The 19820-nt window shown below is 44.7% G+C and overlaps 1 protein-coding gene across 9 annotated transcripts in view; it reads right to left on the bottom strand.

Annotated features, from left to right (window-relative positions):
- The window catches only part of hecw2b (HECT, C2 and WW domain containing E3 ubiquitin protein ligase 2b), a 431729-nt gene extending 412630 nt beyond the window's left edge, over positions 1–19099 (bottom strand). For 3 of the 9 annotated variants that reach the window (XM_068035671.1, XM_068035670.1, XM_068035673.1), the window contains exon 1: positions 18319–19097. The gene's annotated coding sequence lies outside the window, so the exon portion shown is untranslated. Of the gene's footprint in view, positions 1–17212; positions 17233–18318 lie in introns of those variants that run through there. The other 6 variants (XR_010975398.1, XR_010975407.1, XR_010975402.1 and 3 more) reach the window with 5 other exon arrangements.
- Positions 19100–19820: the final 721 nt, after the last annotated feature.

The raw sequence follows: 19820 nt of genomic DNA on the forward strand, positions 1-19820 counted from the left end.
ACTTTCAATCTGTGTCATTCAATGTAAGACGGGAGCACTGTGGTAACGTTCCTGGACTAGTAATCTAGAGGCCCAGACTGATGCTCCAGAGACAAATTCCACCATGGCAGCTGGGAGAATTTACTGGGTTGCCTTATAAAACCATCTGGGTCACTAGTGCTCTTCAGGGGAGGAATTCTGCTGGTCTACATGTGACTCCAGACACAGTAATGTGGTTGAATCTGAGCTGCCCTCTGAATTAGCCTAGCAAGCTACTCAGTTGTATCAAACCATTACAAAAAAAAGTCAAATGGACTGCAGCAGATCAAGAAGGCAGCTCACCACCACCTTCTCATGGACAATTAGTGATGGGCAACAAATGCTGGCCTTGCCAGTGACACCCACATCCCATGAATGAATTAACAAAAAACTTTCAGCTAGGCAAAGGTGGAGCTGTGATGAATAGGGGGTAGTTAGGTATACGTTCAGAGATGATGCAGACAGCCTTTAGGCTGTCCTGGTGGGGGATGGATGTGTAAAGGAATTAGACAGCCATAGTGAAAAGGAGATTGTTAGGGTCAGGAATCTGGAAACTGTTAAAGTGGTGGAGGTTGTCGAAAGAGTTGCGGATGTAGGTGGTAAGAGACTGGATAAGAGGGGAGTAAAAAGGCATCGAGATAGAGAAATCAGTTCGATGGGGCAAGAACAGGCTGAAATGATGGGCCTACCTTAACAGAGCAGTCCTGTTTATGGATCTTGAGGAGGAGGTAGAAGCAGGCTATGTGGGGTTGGAGGCCATGCAGGGAAGGTCTCCAAAAAGTGTCAGTGACAGTCTTGGAAATAATGGATTGATGTGCATTGGTTGGGTCATGGTACAGGGAAAACTAGGAGGAGGTGTCAGAAAGTTGGCCATCAGCATCCACAAGATAGAGGGCAGTTGGAATCATAGAATGGTTACAGTACAGAAGGCCATTCAGCCTGTCCAGTTTGTGCCAGCTCTCTGCAAGAGCAACTCAGCTAGTCCCATTCCCTGATCTTTCCCCATTGCCCTTCAATTTTTCTTCTCTGCAAGTACTTATCCAATTCCCTTTGGAAAACCACAATTGAATCTGCCTCCAACACTCTTTCAGGCAGTGCATTCCAGATCATAACCACTTGCAACTTAAAATGGTTTATCCTCAGGCCACCTTTGATTCTTTCGCCAATCACCTTGAACCTGTGTTCGCTGGTTCGAGGGAACAGTTTCTCTGTATCTACTCTGTCTTAGACCCCTTATGATTTTGAACGCTTCTATCAAATGTCCTCTCAACCTTCTCTTCTCTAAGGAGAACAAACCCAGACTCTTCAAATTATCCACGTAACTGAAGTCCCTCATTCCTGGAACCATTCTAATAAATCTTTTCTGCACCCATGGGCCTTCACATCCTTCCCAAACTGTGGTGCACAAAACTCTAGTTGTGGCCAAACCAGTGTTTTATAAAGGTTCATCATAACTTTCCTTGCTTTTGTACTCGAAGTATTTATAAAGCCCAGGATCCCATATGCCTTTTCAACCTGCCCTGGCACTTTCAACAATTAGTCATTTTTTTTATTCGTTCTTGAAATGTGCGCGTCACTGGCAAGGCCAGCATTTATTGTCCATCCCTAATTGCCCTTGGGAAGTCACGTGGTGGTGTTCCCATGTGTCAGTTGCCCTCGTTCTTATAGGTGGTACAGGTCACAGGTTTGGAAGGAGCTCAACAGAAGCTCTAAGAACAGCATCTCATTTTCTGATTAGGCAGTTTGTTGCTCAACCTTCGTGGCAAAGATGACCATGTCCATCATCTTCGGTGTCTGATAGTAGTTACCTACATACCTGCCGTAACCCTAAGGCCAATCCACACCCGGAAGGTTCTGCTGCAAATAGAATAGGATACAGCAGGCGCCTGAGTTTTGGACAAGTTGCTGGCTTGGGATTTCCTCTCCTTGTGTTTTCTCTCTGCCTCTGCTAGGTGGTTTTATATTTGGTTACGCCAGGACTTGAGGTCAATATCAAAAGTCCTGAGTGAAGCCTTCAGAGTATCCTTGTAGTGCTTCCTTTGACCACCATGACAGGGCACCCCAGTCTCAAGCTCTCAATGAAGATTTGCTTTGGTAAGCGAGTGTCAGGCATTCTGGCTACATGACCAGCCCAACTCAGTTGTGACTGTCTCAATGTGGTGTGAATGCTTTGCATGGCCACGTGGGTGAGCACCTCGGTGTCTGGTATTTTGTCCTGCCATCTGATCTTTAGAAGCTTCTGAAGGCAGCTCAAGTAAAAGTGGTTGAGCTTCTTGACATGACACTGGTACACAGTACAAGTCTCGGAAGCATAGAGCAGAGTGGGCTCTATAGACTTTTAAGTTTGGTAGGCAGATTCACTCCTCGTTATCCCCAGACTGATGTTCAAAGTCTGCCAAAGGCTCCAGTTGCTTTGGCAATTCTTGATTGTGTCGCGTCATCAATATAGACAGCTCAAGAGAATGTTCTGCTGAGCAAGGTGAACTTATCCACTGTACAGGTTCTGTTCATGGACTGAAACCTTGGGCTCAAGATAGGGCTTTTGTAGAAAACTGAATAACTTCAATTTTCTTTGTGCTGATGGTGAGGTCCAAGTTGTCACATGCATTGGAGAACAAGTCCATGCTACACTGCATGTCCAGCTCTGAACCGGCAACTAGTGTACAATCATCGGCAAACAAGAAATCGCAAAGCATGTCCTTGGAGACCTTAGATTTTGCCTGGAGTCATCTCAGATTAAGCAGCTTCCTGTCCATGCAATATCTGACTTCGAAGCCAGGATCACCATCATGGAAGGCATCGGAGAGCACGGCGGAGAAAAACTTGAAGAGGGTTGGTTCTAGCACGCAACCCTGCTTAACTCCATTAGTAACTGGGAATGGGACAGAAGACTCACCATCATCCAGGACACGCATGAGCATACCATCATGGAACTCTCAAACCATTATGACGACTTTCTCAGGACAGCCATATTTCTCCATTACCTTCTAAAGGCCTTCATGACTGACTGTATTGAAGGCTTTGGTCAGGTCAACAAATGTGGTGTAGAAGTCCATGTTCTGTTCTTGCCATTTTTACTGGAATTATCTAACTGCGAACGCCATATCAGTGGTTCCTTGACCTGTTCTGATAACGCACTGACTCTCCGGCAGCAGATCTTGGTCAAGATGTTGCACCATGTGGTTCAGAAGGATTCTGGCAAAGATTATGCCGGCGATGGAGAGGAGTGAGATTCCTCTGTGATTATCACAAGATTGGCAAGTTCCTTTCTGCTTGTACAGATGGACAATGGAGGCATATTTGTATTCTTGCGGAATGGTTCTTGCTCCCACATAGATTGAAGTAGTTCAGTGAGCTTCTTGACTAGGCATTGACCTCCAGCCTTGTAGACCAAGTGGAATAGCATCAGCTTCTGGACCGCTGCCGCCAGACAGGAGTTTCATAGCTTTTGTTGTTTCTAACAGTGTGAGAGGGTCATCAAGAGGAAAGTTGATGGCAGCTTGTTGATGGCCTTCATCCATCATTGAAGAAGCTAATTGAGCAGGTGGTTAAAGTGCTGTTATGACCTCTGGATTTTGTAACATGATTACTTTTTAAAACTGTGATTTTTAGAAGTTTAAGATGGAGAAGTCAGGTGACCTCACATCCAATCTGCTTAAGGACACGACAGAAACCTTGGCCACCAGGACAACAGAGAAAACTTTTTTGAAAAACAGAGACTGCAGGGGTAACACCTGTAGAACACTGGGTTTCACCCTCCCAGACTTTCGGATTGTAAATAAGGAGCCAGTGATTCTGAAGATACAAATGTACCAAGCAGTTGTTAGCACCTGGGAAAGGCAAACAGGCTGTAAGAAAGGAGACCAGTTGTTGCAGCCTCAGAGCAAGCTGTCAGGAAGACGACCAGCATTAGCAGCCGAGAGAGAGAGGGAACATCTGCTCACGAAAATCTTATACAGTGAAAGGCTGCGAAGACTTGAACCTGTTTTGAAAGTTGACGTTTGTGGAGAAGTAAAAGCCCAACAAGATCACCAGGAATTGCCTTAATCACGAACATCCAGGTTGAAAATGCTCAGAGAAGTGAGCAAAAAGGATATTGATTTTGAAGAGGTCCAGAAGATCCAACCCATTGCAACTGGGAGGAGTTTTGGAACTTTTAACTGCAAAGATTTCACCATCAAAGAGGACTGTGTAACAAATAAGTGTGGTGTGACGTTTTCAAGTATTTTAATAAATAAAGAAACTACTTTTCTCTGTAATTTGGGGTATTAGCTACTTCAAAGTACTATTTGGTTAATGAGGATGTCTTTTAGTTTAGTTGTTATAATAAAAGTCTTAAAATGTGAAATCTTGCGGTTCACATATCGTATTTTCATGTTAACAATCTCAGAGGTCAAAACAGTGCTCTGCCCATCTTTCTAGAATTTGGGCTTTCTCTGTGAGCAGTGCTGCCCCGTTGGCAATGAGGATTAGTGATGAACCAGTAAACTGGAGCCCTTAGGCAGATTTCAGAGATTCGTAGAATCTCTTCCAGTCTTTGTGGTCGGCATCCCTCAATATCAACATCCTGGGGGTTACCATTGACCAGAAACTGAACTGGAGTAGCCATATAAACACCACGGCTACAAGAGCAGGTCAGAAGCTGGGAATCCTGCAGTGAGTAACTCATCTCCTGACTCCCGAAAGCCTGTCCACCATCTACAAGGCACAAGTCAGGAGTGTGATGGAATACTCTCCACTTGTCTAGATGGGTGCAGCTCCAACAACACTCATGAAGCTCAACACCATCCAAGACAAAGCAGGCCACTTGATTGGCACCACATCCATAAACATTCACTCCCTCCACCACCAACGCACAGTGGCAGTAATGTGCACCATCTACAAGACGCACTGCAGCAACACACCAAGGTTCCTTAGACAGCACCTTCCAAACCCGTGACTTCGACCATCTAGGACAAGGGCAGCAGTTGCATGGGAACACCACCACCCCTGCAAGTTCCCCACCAAGCCACACACCATCCTGACTTGGAACTATATCGCCATTCCTTCACTGTCGCTGGGTCAATATCCTGGAACTCCCTTCCTAACAGCACTGTGGGTGTACCTACCCCACATGGACTGCAGCGGGTCAAGAAGGCAGCTCACTACCACCTTCTCAAGGACAATTAGGGATGGGCAACAAATGCTGGCCTAGCTAGCGATGCCCACATCCCATGAATGAATTTTTTTTTTTAAATAACTGGAGTTCATCTGCTTTCTGATTCAGTCTCGCATTGGATAGTCCTGCAGATGTTTCAGTCGTCATGGTGCTTGACTTATCTGAGATAAGCTCTACAGAGGCATGTTTCTCCTCCAGTAGTTTCTGGATCACCTCATTGCGTTCCTCAAACCAATCTTGATGCTTACAAGGGGTAGGGCCAAGGACCTCTAGAGCAGTGGAGTACACTATATCGCTGAAGGTCACCCAGTCATCCTCGCTGCAGCGAGTGTCCACTTTCGCTGTACAGTTTCTCAGAGAGATTACTTCATGACTGCCTATCTCAGCCTTGAGACAAAGAGACTCTTCCGGACCTTCATGCCCTGGGGGCGTCTAGGGGCATGGATCTTGATGTTTAGCTCTGAGATAAGACGGTGGTCAGTCATGCAGTCAATGCTACACATGGCTTTCGTTACATCCTGCCTATCCCTCTGCCTGGTGATGATTTTTTTTTTTTATTATTCATTCATGGGATATGGGCGTCTCTGGCTAGGCCAGCATTTATTGCCCATTCCTAATTGCCCTCGAGAAGGTGGTGGTGAGCTGCCTTCTTGAACCGCTGCAGTCCATGTGGGGTAGGGACACCCACAGTGCTGTTAGGAAGGGAGTTCCAGGATTTTGACCCAGCGACAGTGAAGGAACGGCGATATAGTTCAAGTCAGGATGGTGAGGGGAACTTACAGATGGTGGTGTTTCCAAGCATTTGTTGCCCTTGTGGTTCTAGGTGGTAGAAGTCGCAGGTTTGGAAGGAGCCTTTGTGTGTTGCTGCAGTGCATCTTGTAAATGGCACACACTGCTGTCACTGTGCATCGGTGGTGGAGGAAGTGAATGTTTGTGCATGGGGTGCCAATCATGCAGGCTGCTTCGTCGTGGATGGTGTTGAGCTTCTTGAGTGTTGTTGCAGCTGCACCCATCCTGGCAATTGGAGAGTATTCCAACACACTCCTGACTTGTGCCTTGTAGATGGTACACAGGCTTTGGGGAGTCAGGTGAGTAACCCAACACAAGATTCCTAGCCTCTGACCTGCTCTTGGAGCCACAGTATTTATATGGCCATTCCAGTTCAGTTTCTGATCAATGGTAATCCCTAGGATGTTGATAGTGGGGGATTCAGCGATGGTAATGCCAATGAATGTCAAAGGGAGATGAGTTCAGAGACTTGTGCGAAAACACAAACATTATGGTCACGAACACTGCAGCTGAAAACCCTTTCAACAACAGACTGTAAAAGGAATCACGCGGTGATTAGTGAAATGCTGCATAAAATCTTAGCTGACCAACCCAACTGCAAGTTGACTACTGCCCTGGCATGGGTGGTTCATGCAAAGAATTCACTTCAGATGGTTGGAGGGTATAGTACTTATCAGTTGGTCTATAGGCAAAATCCAAAATTGCCTTCTGTGCTGTGTGACAGACCTACACCGGAAGATACTACAATTAGTTCCACTTTTTCTGCACAGTTGAATGCCTACATGCACAGAGATGGGTTTTTAAATCAAGGCTGAGGTCTCGGAGAAATGTCAGAGTGCTCTGAGGCATTGTATAAGGCCATTTGAGACAGAATTTAATTCAAGAGATTTGGTGTTTTATGAGAGAGGTCATAGGGAATGGAAAGGACCTGGGGTAGGGCAATAGGTTGTGATGGTAAGACAGTAGTTATCAAATATGGAAATCAAGCTGCTAAGGTTGACTCCTCACAACTAATAGGCATTGATTATAAAATCTCAGAATCTGAGCAGCTGATCGAAGGAAGCGAGGCACCTTGTCCCTCAAATGCTCATCTGTTTTGTGATGAAGGTCCTGAGGAACAGAATGCGGTAGATCAAGGGCTGGATAGTGGTAGCGTGAGCGATCACAATGTGCAGGACACAGCTATCACATCCAAAGGCCAATTACCCAGAATAGGTATTTGGTTGATGTATATTCCAGTGGGGTCTGTTGAGCGGAGGGATGTGACAATTGTGGGGCATGCAGGAAAATCTACTGGCAAGTTTAAATATTGGTGGAATTTTCAGGATAATGGCCAAGTAGCGAGGTCCATGGACTGGCAGAATGGGGTGAAAGGGTGGAGAGTAAGAAAGCACACTGCAAGTTCTAATAGCAGGTCTGGAAGCGACGCTTGCATTATGAAATGATCATGTACTGGAGAAAGAGCCTCCGAATGTGCGAGGGAGATCTTACAGTCGTAGTCCCGAAAGACATCAAAGTGTAGTAGAGGCCGCAGTTTGAACAGATTGCTCTCTGAAATGAAGGCTTAATAACAGTCTCGTGATAAAACTAGAAGCAGAAGTACGCATGACTCTGATGTATTGGTGGCTGCCAATAAAATTAATAAAACTAAGAAGCAAAAAAAAAAGAGAAATTTTGGTTTTATTCTGAGGTACCAGATAAAGCACAGCCAGTCTTGTCGTATAGATGACTTTGTACTGAAGAAATGCTTGTAGATGGGACTTAAGGCGAAAGCAAGGTTAGTTGCGAGGGGTTTTAAAGAGCGACTGGGTGATACGAATGATAGAGTGGACTCTCCTACAGCTGGAAAAGTAATCTTGAAAATCTTTTTCACTCTTTTGACCACATATTCATGGGAGTGTAGATCAACAAAGTGACTCCTGACAACGCAGCCCCCCGCCCCCTCCCCGCCGACGTCATCAGTGCACTCCCAGATTCACACATGCCCAGAACCGACTTTTGCTGCCAGTATGGTGCGCGCATGCGCAGCCTACGTTAGCACACGGCTTGCCATGACTAATTCGCGCATGCGTTATTCATCGCTTGTCACTCCTGGCCTTGTCACTTCTCCCTACTTGGCTCCCTCTCGCTTCTGGTCCCCGCTCCCTCCGGCAATTGCAGCCTTTTTTCCCCACACGGGGGAAAACATGGAAGAGAGTGAGTGACAAGATAGGCAAGGGAGGGGAGGGAGACTGCAAGCAGGAGGGAGCGGGGGAGCGAGTGGCCGAGGGGGAAGAAAGGGTGAGATTCTGTTGAATTACACACACAATCCCGCACGTGCAGCTATCCTGGAGCTCTTTTTAAAATGTTCACTAGTTTAAAATTCGGGTTTGTGTCCTGAAATAATTGTCAATAGAATTCACTAAACAACCCATTGCGGAAAGCAGGAGTGGCCATTTTGGTTTCATTTGTTTCCATTTGTGATAAATTGAGCAGTGCCATCTTTGCTATTGGCAGCTGCCAGAAATGTCGCAGACAGTGACATTTCAGTGCATGAGGCTGCATTTGTGCATGTGCAAGTACTGCGCCACATAGTGGCTGTATTGTCAGCAAACATAGCCGTAGATCAATTGACATAAAAGCCGCATTTCTGCAGGGTGATACTTCTCAGAGAGAAGTATTTCTGATACCACCTAAAGATATTGTCAATTAAATACCAATGTATGGAACGGAGGTGGATCCAAGGCGTCTTGTTGTGGTTAGGAGCTCATGCTCAGCACACATCTTCAGCAAGACGAGACCATTGCTGTTACAACTGCCAACCCTGTTTCTTCTGGTGCCTCCTTCCCATGCCTGGTGATCTGCTCCAACTCTTGCGTTGGAGTCACCAAGAATTATTAGCTTGTCTGACTTTGGCACAGCAGTGATCAAGGAGTGGAGGTCATCATAAAATTTATCCTGGACTTCATCAGGGTTGGTCATGGTAGGGACGTACACACTGATGAGAGTTGCTTGCCTGTTGTGGTGCAGGGGGAGTCTCAGCACCATCAATCATTAACACCCTTAGGAAGGCAGGAAAACCTACTGCTGAGATGGTTCATGACAGCAAAACCTACTCCAGCTTCGCGCCGTTCTTCTTTGCCACGGCCACTCCAAAAGAATGTGTAACCTGCACCGATTTCCTTGAGCTGACCCTCCTCAAGTAGATAAGTCCCACTGAGGGCAGCGATCTGGATGTTGTACCTAGCCAACTCGCTACTGACAAAAGCAGTTCTTCTCCCAGGTCTGTCGGCTGTAGCATTGTCCATGAGGATGCACGTGTTCCATGCACCAACGGTGACTGCTATCACCCTTACTTTCTTTTTTGAGATTGACTGACAACCGAATTGATGGAATCCCCGCCAGCTGTGGCCTGCTGGCCAGGGTAGTTGAAGCAGACAATGTTTGGGGCACCTATTCTAACCCCTTCCTCATTCAAGTGAGGTGAGCAGTGTGGTCCTGAAAAGAATTGCTCAGTCGCTCAGGGAGCTGCTGAGTTCCCCTACTGCTTCCTTCTAGTGAAAAACAACTCTATGGTCTGAGCCACCTGCGTGCAGGTTTACAGCTACAGCTCCCAGTGAATCCACACATATGACAGATGGATAATAGATGAAAGATAAAAAGAGAGATAATAAAGAAAGGGACTTTACAGCCTTCTGGACTCACCATTGAGTTCAACAATTTCAGATCATAACCAGCACTCCCATTTTTTTTGGACTGCAGCTGCTTGGAATGTATTGCCATTTACAGCTCCTCCAGACCCATCTTTTGTTTCTTTACTTGTTCCATTACCATCTCCTTTTGCCTTGCACCATCATCCCTGTCATTTAACCTCTCCTGCCTTTCATCCTATCACAAACATTCCCTCTGCTCTTTCCTTCCCCCGCCCCCTCCCGCCACCTTTCCCTGCCTCGGTACTTGCTTAACAGTAGTGGCATAGTATAAACCAGGAAATTAGAGGTGCATGTAGCAAGAGCAATGCAGTAATCATGGGAGAATTCAATCTACATATAGACTGGGTAAATCTAATGAGTACCAATGCTGTGGAAGAAGAATTCCCGGAATGTGTCTGAGATGGTTTTCTGGAGCAATATGTTCTGAACCAACTAAGGAACAGGCTATTCTGGATCTAGTATTATTCAATGAGAAAGGGCTAATTAATAATCTGGTGGTAAAAGAACTTTTAGGGAAAAGTGACCACAGTATGATATAATTTTCCATTAAGTTTGAAAAAGATGTAGTTCAATCCGAAACCAGGGTCTTAAATCTAAACAATGGCAGTATATGAAGGTATGAAGAGCAAGTTGGCCTTGGTGGATTGGAAAAAAACATTAAAAGGCTTGATGGTATAGGCAATGGCTAGTATTTAAAGAATTAATGCACGGTTTTCAAAAAACATACATTCCTTTAAGGCAAAAGAACTCAATAGGGAAAGGCAGTCAGCCATGGCTAACAAAGGAAGTTAAAGATAGAATTAGATCAATGGGGGAGGCTTATAAAGTTGACAAAAAAGTCATAAGCTGGAGGATTGGAAGAATTTTAGAATCCAGCAAAGGAGGACCAAGAAATCGATAGAGAATAAAATATGAATGTAAATTAGCAAGAAATATAAATACAGATTGTAAAAGTTTCTATAGGTATGTAAAAAGGAACACATTAGCAGAGACAAATGTGGGTCCATTACAGGCAGAGACAGGAGAATTTATAATGGGAAATAGAGAAATGGCAGAGAAGCTAAATAATTACTTTGTGGCCGTCTTCACGGAGGAAGATGCAAGAAGTTTCCCTGAAATAACTGAGAGCCAAGGGTCTAGTTAGAATGAGGAACTGAAAGAAATTAGGATTAGTAAAAAAGTAGTATTGGAGAAATTAATGGGACTGAAAGTTGACAAATCCCCGGGACCTGATGATCTTCACCTTAGGGTGTCGAATGAGATGCCTATAGAGATAGTGGATGCATTGGTGATCATCTTTCAAAATTCTATAAATTCTGCAATGGTGCCTGCAGATTGGAAGGTTTCAAATGTAACCCCACTATTTAAGAAAGAAGGAAGAGAGAAAACGGGGACCTATAGACCCGTTAGCCTGACATCGGTAGTTGGGAAAATACTAGAATCTATTATAAAGGATGTGATTCCTGGACACTTAGAAATAATGGTCTGATTGGGCAGAGTCAACATGGATTTATGAAGGGGAAATCATGTTTGACAAACTTATTAGTTTTTTGAGGATGTTACTAGCAGAGTGGATAAGGGGGAAACCAGTGGATGTGGTGTATTTGGACTTTCAGAAGGCTTTTGATAAAACTCTCACATGGGAGATTACTGAGCAATATTAAAGCGCATGGGACTGGGGGTAATACACTAGCATGGATTGAGGATTGGGTAACAGGCAGAAAACAGAGAGTAAGAATACATGGGTCATTCTCAGGTTGGCAGGCTGTGATCAGTGGGTACCGCAAGGATCTATTCTTGGGCCCCAGCTGTTCACAACCTATATCAATGATTTGGATGTGGGGACCAAATGTAATATTTCCAAGTTTGCGGATGATGCAAAACTTGGTGGGAATGTGAGTTGTGAGGAGGATGCAAAGATGCTTCAAGGGGATTTGGAGAGGCTGAGTGAGTGGGCAAGAACATGGCAGATGGAATATAATGTGGATAAGTGTGAGGTTATCCACTTTGGTAGCAGGAACGGAGGTACAGAGTATTTCTTAAATGGTGAGAGATTGGAAAGTGTTGATATCCAAAGGGACCTAGGTGTCCTTGTTCATAAGTCACTGAAAGCTAACAGGCAGGTGCAGCAAGCAATTAGGAAGGCAAAGGGTATGTCGGCCTTTATCGCAAGAGGATTTGAGTACAGGAGCAAAGAAGTCTTTCTTCAATTGTATTGGTGAAGCTGCACCTGGAATAGTGTGTGCAGTTCTGGTCCCCTTGCTGGAGGAAGGATATATTTGCCATAGAGGGAGTGCAGCAGAGATTCACCAGACTGATTCCTGGGATGGTGCGATTGTCCCATGAGAAGAAATTGAGGAAAATGGGCCTGTATTCTCTTGAGTTTAGAAGAATGAGAGGCGAACTCATAGAAACTTACAAAATTTTTTAATGGATAAACAAGGGAGATGCAGAAAGGATGTTACCCCTGGCTGTAGGATCTGTAACCAGGGGACACAATCTCAAAATATAGGGCAAGCCATTTAGGATTGAGATAAGGAGGAATTTCTTCACTCAGAGGTGGTGAATCTTTGGAATTCTCTGCCCCAGAGGGTGGTAGAAGCTCAGTCATTGAGTCAGTTCAAGACAGAGATCGATAGATTTCTAGTGGCTAATGACATCAAGGAATATGGGGATAGTGTGGGAATGTGGCATTGAGGTAGACGATCGGCCATGATCTAGAATGGCAGAGCAGGCTTGAAGGGCTGAATGGCCTACTCCTGGTCCTGTGTTCAAACCTGTTATATCTCTAACCTTTTCCAGTTCTGATGAAAGATCATCAACCTGAAACATTAACTCTCTTTCTCTCTCCACAAATCCTGCTTGACCTGCTGTGCATTTCTAGCATTTTCTGTTTTTATTTCAGATCTCAAGCATCTGCAGTATTTTGATTTGTACTAATGTCTTAAATACTTTGGTATGAAAGCTTGATGAATGATCTTTACACTCATTGCTGACAGGAAACTGGCCCAAACTGGAGACGAAAAGGAATCTCTGGGCCTATTTTAATTGTACCAATACAGATGGCACCCAGATACCCCAGTGTCACCTGATTGCTTGCAACCTTTCGTCCTGTCTGGTTTAGCTCAGAGAGTTGCCAGGGAGAGGGATAGAATTGGTAGCTAGGGAACACAGTTTCTAGTGGGGACTGAAGATAATGACTTAGGTCTTCCCAATATTTGATTGGAGGAAATTTCTGCTCATCTAGTACTAAATGTTGAACAAACAGTCTGAAAATTTAGAGACAGTGGAGGGGTCAATAGTATCAAACTTATAGAAAAAGCCTATAATTGCACAAAGATGAGAGGCAGGTCAGAAGATTGGACAGAATATAAAAAACAGCAAAAAATGACTGAAAGATTGATAAGGAAGGTAAAATCAGAGTATGACAGAAAGCTAACTAGAAATATAAAGACAGATAGTAAGAGATTCCATAGATATTTAAAAAAGAAAAGAGTGAACAAAGTGAGCGTTGGTCCTATAAAAAGGGAGTCTGGGGAATTAATAATGGATAATAAGGATATGGCAGAAAAACTGAACAGATATTTTGCATTGATCTTTACTACTGAGGATACAAGTAACATCCCAGTATAAGCTCTGATCAGGAAATGGAACGGAGGGACGGACTCAAGAAAATTACAATCACCAGGGAAGTGATACTGAGCAAATTGCTGGAGTCGCAGGCTGACAAGTCCCCGGGTCCTGATGAGCTTCATCCTCGGGTCTTAAAAGAAGTGGCTAGTGAGATAGTTGAAGCGTTCGTTTTAATTTTCCAAAATTCCCTAGATTCGATGAAGGTTCTGTGAGATTGGAAAATAGCAAATGTAACTCCTTTATTCAAAAAGGGAGACAGAAAGCAGGAAACTAAAGGCCAGTTAGCTTAACATCTGTTTTAGGGAAAATGTTATAAGCTATTAATGACTTTACAGCAGGACGTTTAGAAAAATTCAGGGTAATCAGGCAGAGTCAACATGGTTTTGTGAAAGGGAAATCACGTTTAACCAATTTATTGAGTTATTTGAGGGAGTTACATGTGCTGTGGATAATGGGGAACCTGTAGATGTATTGTACTTAGATTTTTAGAAGGCATTTGATAAGATGCCACATCAAAGGTTATTGCAGAAAATAAAAGTTCATGGTGTAGGGGGTAACATACTGGCATGGATAGAAGATTGGTTAGCAAACAGGAAACAGAGAGTAGGAATAAATGGGTCATTTTCTGGTTAGCAAAATGTAACGAGTGGAGTACCTCAGGGATCTGTGCTGGAGCCTCAACTTTTTACAATTTATATAAATGACTTGGATGAAGGGACCGATGGTATGGTTGCCAAATTTGCTGATGACAAGGTAGGAAAGTAACTTGTGAAGAGGACATAAGGAGGCTACAAAGGGATATAGATAGGTTAAGTGAGTGGGCAAAGACCTGGCAAATGGAGTATAATGTGGGAAAGTGTGAAATTGTCCATTTTGGCAGGAAGAATAAAAAAGCATGTTATCTAAATGGTGAGAGACTGCTAAGAGTTCTAAGATGCAGAGGGATCTGGGTGGCCTAGTACAGGAATTCCAAAAGGTTAGTATGCAGGTTTGCAGCACGTAATTAGGAAAGCTAATAGAATGTTATCATTTATCACGAGGGGAACTGAATACAAAAGTAGCGAGGTTATGCTTCAGCTGTACAGGACATTGGTGAGACCACATCTGGAGTACGGAGTACAGTACTGGTCTCCTTATTTAAGCAAGGATGTAACTGCGTTGGAGGCAGTACAGAAAAGGTTTACTGGACTCACACCCAGAATGGGCAGGCTGTCTTACGAAAGATTGGACAGGCTAGACTTGTATCCACTGGAATTTAGAAGAGTAAGAGGCGACTTGATTGAAACATATAAGATCCTGAGGAGTCTTGACAGGGTGGATGTGGAAAAGATGTTTCCCCTTGTGGAATTTTCTAGAACTAGGGGGTCACTGTTTAAAAATAAGGGATCACCCATTTAAGACAGAGATGAGGAGAAATTTTGTCTCTCAGAAGGTCATGAGTCTTTGGAATTCTCTTCCTCAAAAGGCGGTGGAAGCAGAGTCTTTGAATATTTTTAAGGCAGAGGTAGATAGATTCTTGATAAGCAAGGGGGTGGAAGGTTTTTGGGGGTAGGTGGAAATATGGAGTAATCAGTTCAGCCATGAACTTATTGAATGGCGGAGCAGGTTCAAGGGGCCGTGGCCTACTCCTGCTCCTAATTCATCTGTAAGACAGGTGGTGGTGAGGTAGAGCTGGGTGTCACCAGCGTACATGTGGAAACTGACATGTTTTCAGATGATGCCGTTGAGTGATTAGAGATTAGAGATAGGAAAGGACAAAGAATAGATCATTGGGGGGGGGGGGGGGGGGGGGGCACCAGAGGTAACGGTGCAGTAGCAGGAAGAGAATCCATTGCATATGATTCTCTGGCTGCGATTAGATAGATAAGAATGGAACCAGATGAGTGCAGCTGGGCAACAGTGAAGACGTTCACTCCCTCCACCACCGATATACAGTGGCAGCAGCGTGTACCATCTACAAGATGCACTACAGCAGCGCACCAAGGTTCCTTAGACATGATCTTCCAAACCCTCGACCTGTACCACCTAGAAGGACAAGGACAGCAGATACATGGGAACACCACCATCTGCAAGTTCCCCTCCAAGCCACACACCATCCTGACTTGGAACAATATCGCCGTTCCTTCACTGTCGCTGGGTCAAAATCCTGGAACTTCCTTCCTAACAGCACTGTGGGTGTATCTATCCCACACGGACTGCAGGGGTTCAAGAAGGCAGTTCACCACCACCTTCTCAAGGCAATTAGGGATTGGCAATAAATGCTGGCCTAGCCAGCGATGCCCACATCCCGTGAATGAATGAAAAAAGGTGTTGGAGGAGGATGGTGTGGTCAACCGTGTCAAAATTTGCAGACAGGTCAAAAGACAAGGTGGAATGGTTTACCTTTGGCACTTAAAATAAAATGCTTAAAGCAAAGCAACACAGTCCCAATGAAACCAAAGGGAACTTTAATCACTAAATCATGTAGTTATTAGTGGCTGTGAGCCACTCTATAACCTGAAGTGACAATGGTGATGCATGGAAGGAAACGCCTCCACAGTACAACCAAAAAAACAGGTGAAAGCTACAGCATGGGAATCTTTCTGCAAGCTTCGAATATTAGATGGGATCTGTATAACACTCAAAAACGAACACATCCAAGACATACTAAATACCAAAAATTTTCACTCAGCACCCAAGCGATTCTGGTCTTGTCTGATCTTCTCAAAAGGAGAGATCGTTCTGCAAACAGCACGAGGACTCTTTTGTGATGGTTTCAGAAAAAGCCCTGAATAAACACTATAGATCAGCGTTCAGCCAGAATGACCCAACCATCAATGGATAAACCCAGAAGATGCCAAGCTTTGGCATAGATATTGCTGGAATATTAAAACTTCCAAAAGGATTGGATCAACACACGGCATGTGGACCTGATGAAATACCAATGTACTAATGAAGGACTACCACCAGCGCTTACTAAAATATACAACCCGTCAATATAGGAAGGGGGCTTACCAGCAGACTGGTTTAACTGCTAACGTCTGCCCCATTTTTAAAAAAGGTAACCCATCACTCCCACTAACTACAGGCCAATCTCACTCACTTCAGTTTCCTGTAAAATATTAAAGCATATAATTTTCCACCATAACATGCCCAACGTAGAAAAACATAACATCCTGGAATCATATCAGTATGGATCCTGTGAGATGCAACTTGTGAACACTATGGAAGAGATCATGTATTACCTTGACCAAGAACCTAAAGCCTGAATCGATATGCAGATACTAGGCTTTAGTAAAACATTCGATTCTGCGGCTCACCAAAAGCTTCTGCGTAAAATCAACCATTATGCGATGAGATGTATTCCTACAGTAGATAGAAATTTGGCTAACCAAGAAAAGGCAATGTGTTATTGTCTTTGGGGAAAAGTCACATTCAATACCAGTTACATTGGGTGTTCCCCAAGGGACCGTTCTCAGTCCCCTGATGTTCAGGCTGTATATAAAATGACACAGGAGATAGAATCAGTCCCAACACCAAAACCAAGCTCTTTGTAGACAACATTCGAGGGCAGGAGACCACGTACAGCAGCAGAAGGACTTCGATGCACTGAATGATCCCATAGATGGCAAATGACTTTCAACCTGTCAAAATGCCACTCCTTGCATGCAACAGGACACAGACAGCCTAGAACTTTCACATATGGCATGATGGGAGTCAACCTTACATCTGTCAAGCAGAGCCTGTATCTTGGTGTCCTATCAAGTGACATGACATGGGTACACCACATAAACCATGCTGTAAATAACGCTAACAAAATCTTAGGAATTGTAGGGAGAAATATAACCAATGCGACAAAACAGTCAAAATTGCTGCATACAAAGCTTTGGTACGTTCCAAACTGGAGTATGCAGCAACGATCTGGGACCCCTACCAAGCCTACCTTGTAAACAAACTGGAAATGCTTCAAAGGCGTGCAGCACGGTTCATCTTCAACGACTATGCTAGAACATCCAGTGTTAAGTGTATGCTGTTCTCCCTGGAGTGGCCTACACTGCAACAACGAAGGCAGCTGAGTAGGCGTATACTGTCCGACAAAGCAGTTCACCATGAAGTTGCTATTGATATTCCAGCATATGTTAAACAAGCAGTCCGCTGCAGGAGGGAACACATCAACCTGTTTGTGCCTCTCCAATGTCGCACAGAAGAAGAATATCTCAGCAGCTTCATACCAAATACCATAAGAGATTGGAATAACCTCCCCCACCCCGCGAAATAACTAACGACAAAAACAGGTTCTGTTGGGGGCAAGCGCTCAGCAAACAGATCGCACCACGTCTGGACGGTGATGCTGCACAATGATGTGCGGATACTATTCTGAGATTCTCTGGGTCAAGTGAAACCATTCGAACATTCAATAATTAGAACTGGGAGCTTCTACTTTTGTAATGCTGTGTTTTGTGACAACGCTCACATTTTTTTGCAAGCAGCACGACAAATGGGGCAATTTGTGTAAACACCTCCTAAAGCGCTGGGTGAGCTGATGCGATTGACAAGAGTTGCTCCAGACAGCAATGTCGCATCGGCCGCCCGCCCAGCCGCTCTGGGATAAGGCGGAGCCAGCCGGCTGGGCCAGCCCACTAACATGAGCTGATATATATTCCAGCAAGCTTAAAAAAAAGTGTCTTAGGACAAGTGGGCGACCCAAATATTAGTGCATGTAGAGACGCATGTCGGGGAAGATCACTGCTGGAGGTGCAGAAATACCGTCTCCACCCCTTTCACCAATAAAAACGGATAAACATATTCATAAAGGCAAAATGTGGATATATAAATATATATATCATTGCAATAGGTGGAGGTGCAGAATGTCGGCGGCTGGGGAGCGGGGGAGAACCGCGACCTGTTGAAGTTTCCCTGCAGTCTCCAATTCCAGGCCTGGGGAAAAAAATCCCAGAGATATTCCCCCCCTCCGACACATCTTGCACCGATTCACCGGACAGTGACCGACAATCAGGCGGGAAGGAGTTGAACAAGGCGGTTACTCACCACAGGGGAGAGGCTCTGCTAAATCCAGTCATCCCGAGCAGCCCGACAGTATCAGAAGATGAAGGATCTCTCTCTGCCGGCTTGCTCCCTCCCTTACAGCCATCAACCGGTTCTTTTGCGTGTGTTAGAAAAGACATTTATCAAATCTAATGATGCTTACGTTCTTGCCCCTTTTTTAAATAAAATTCCCAGGCTCTGTGTTATTGCGAGCAATGCAAATCTTCCGCTGGAGGCAACACGGTGTGGTCTGAAGTCTTTGGCTTCCGCTGCAGCCTACTTCTCTCCGCGGCTCCTGCTTTCCAAGACAGCGGGGCCGAGTTAGACAAGATGCGCCAGTTTTCTCATCCCTGGGCAGCTGAGGAGCGGCCTCGGAGCTCCGAGCACAGCTTTTCCCGCACTCAGTCTGCAGCCACTCAATCCGCTTCCTCCTCTTGCCCCAGTCTCTCTCCTGCACATCCCCAATTCTCCGCTTCACTCAGAGCCGAGGTGTCGGCGGGGCCAAATCTGGGCGGGATTTTACTCTCCGGCACCAAGTGGGATTCCTCTGCGTCATTTGCACCGGGACAGCCCCCAACCCCTTCTCCAGCGGCTGGGTTTCCGAGTATTGGTGCAGCGTGTGCTCACAGCTTGGATGGTATCAGCAGTTCAATCTTTCTGTGTTTCCTCACGTAGCAGCGTTCACAAGTGGCCAGAAAGGAGATTTCCATGGAGCCCGTTCCCATTAAAAAAAAATCATTAATAGTAGGTGGAGATTTATTTTGCTCCTGTCTTGTTTCAGGTTTCTAGAAAAGACACATCATCAATCATATCTGAGCGGCTGAATAGCACAGATGCCTCAGTTTACTGCAGGAAGAAGATTACAGCGGCAGAGAAAGTCACCGGTCAGGGTGTAGAAAGGATCGGCACCAGCTCACTGGGTGGCGAATGCATAATCATTTCTCGCGGACACGGCTTTCTTCTGAATTGGCCATCAGTTTCTGTCAAGCAAAATGGTTAGTTGCGAATTAAATCCAGGGCCAACAGAAATTGCAACAGCCTGTTTTAATAAAGGCCGAACATTTATGCAGATATTCGCTATTACCTTGCTTCTTCAGGAATAGTTTACACTACATTTATAAGGAGAAGACACATGTAAAGCACAGAATGTGAGCACTCGACACACACCACCCTACAGCTGGATTGTTCCCACTTCTTTGCTAAATTTCCAAATTCTGGAGCAACTGGGAGTAAACACCAAATGAAAGTTGAATACCTGAAAACACACGAAGGAAGAGAAAACTGGAGGTTATGGATTCTGAAGTCTAGTTCTAACTCACTGGGGAGACAGATAAATTACTGAGTACAATGCTAAATTATTGATATATCTCCATGGATAAATATATATTATAAACTTGGAACTTATACAATACCAGTATCATGATTGAATGAAAGAAAGAAAGACTTGTGTCAGCCTGGTCTACCTTAATAGCTGAAACTGCTGGAAACACTCAGCAGGTCTGGCA

The sequence above is a fragment of the Heterodontus francisci genome, chromosome 7, assembly GCF_036365525.1.
Source record: "Heterodontus francisci isolate sHetFra1 chromosome 7, sHetFra1.hap1, whole genome shotgun sequence".
In the NCBI taxonomy this organism is placed as follows: domain Eukaryota; kingdom Metazoa; phylum Chordata; class Chondrichthyes; order Heterodontiformes; family Heterodontidae; genus Heterodontus; species Heterodontus francisci.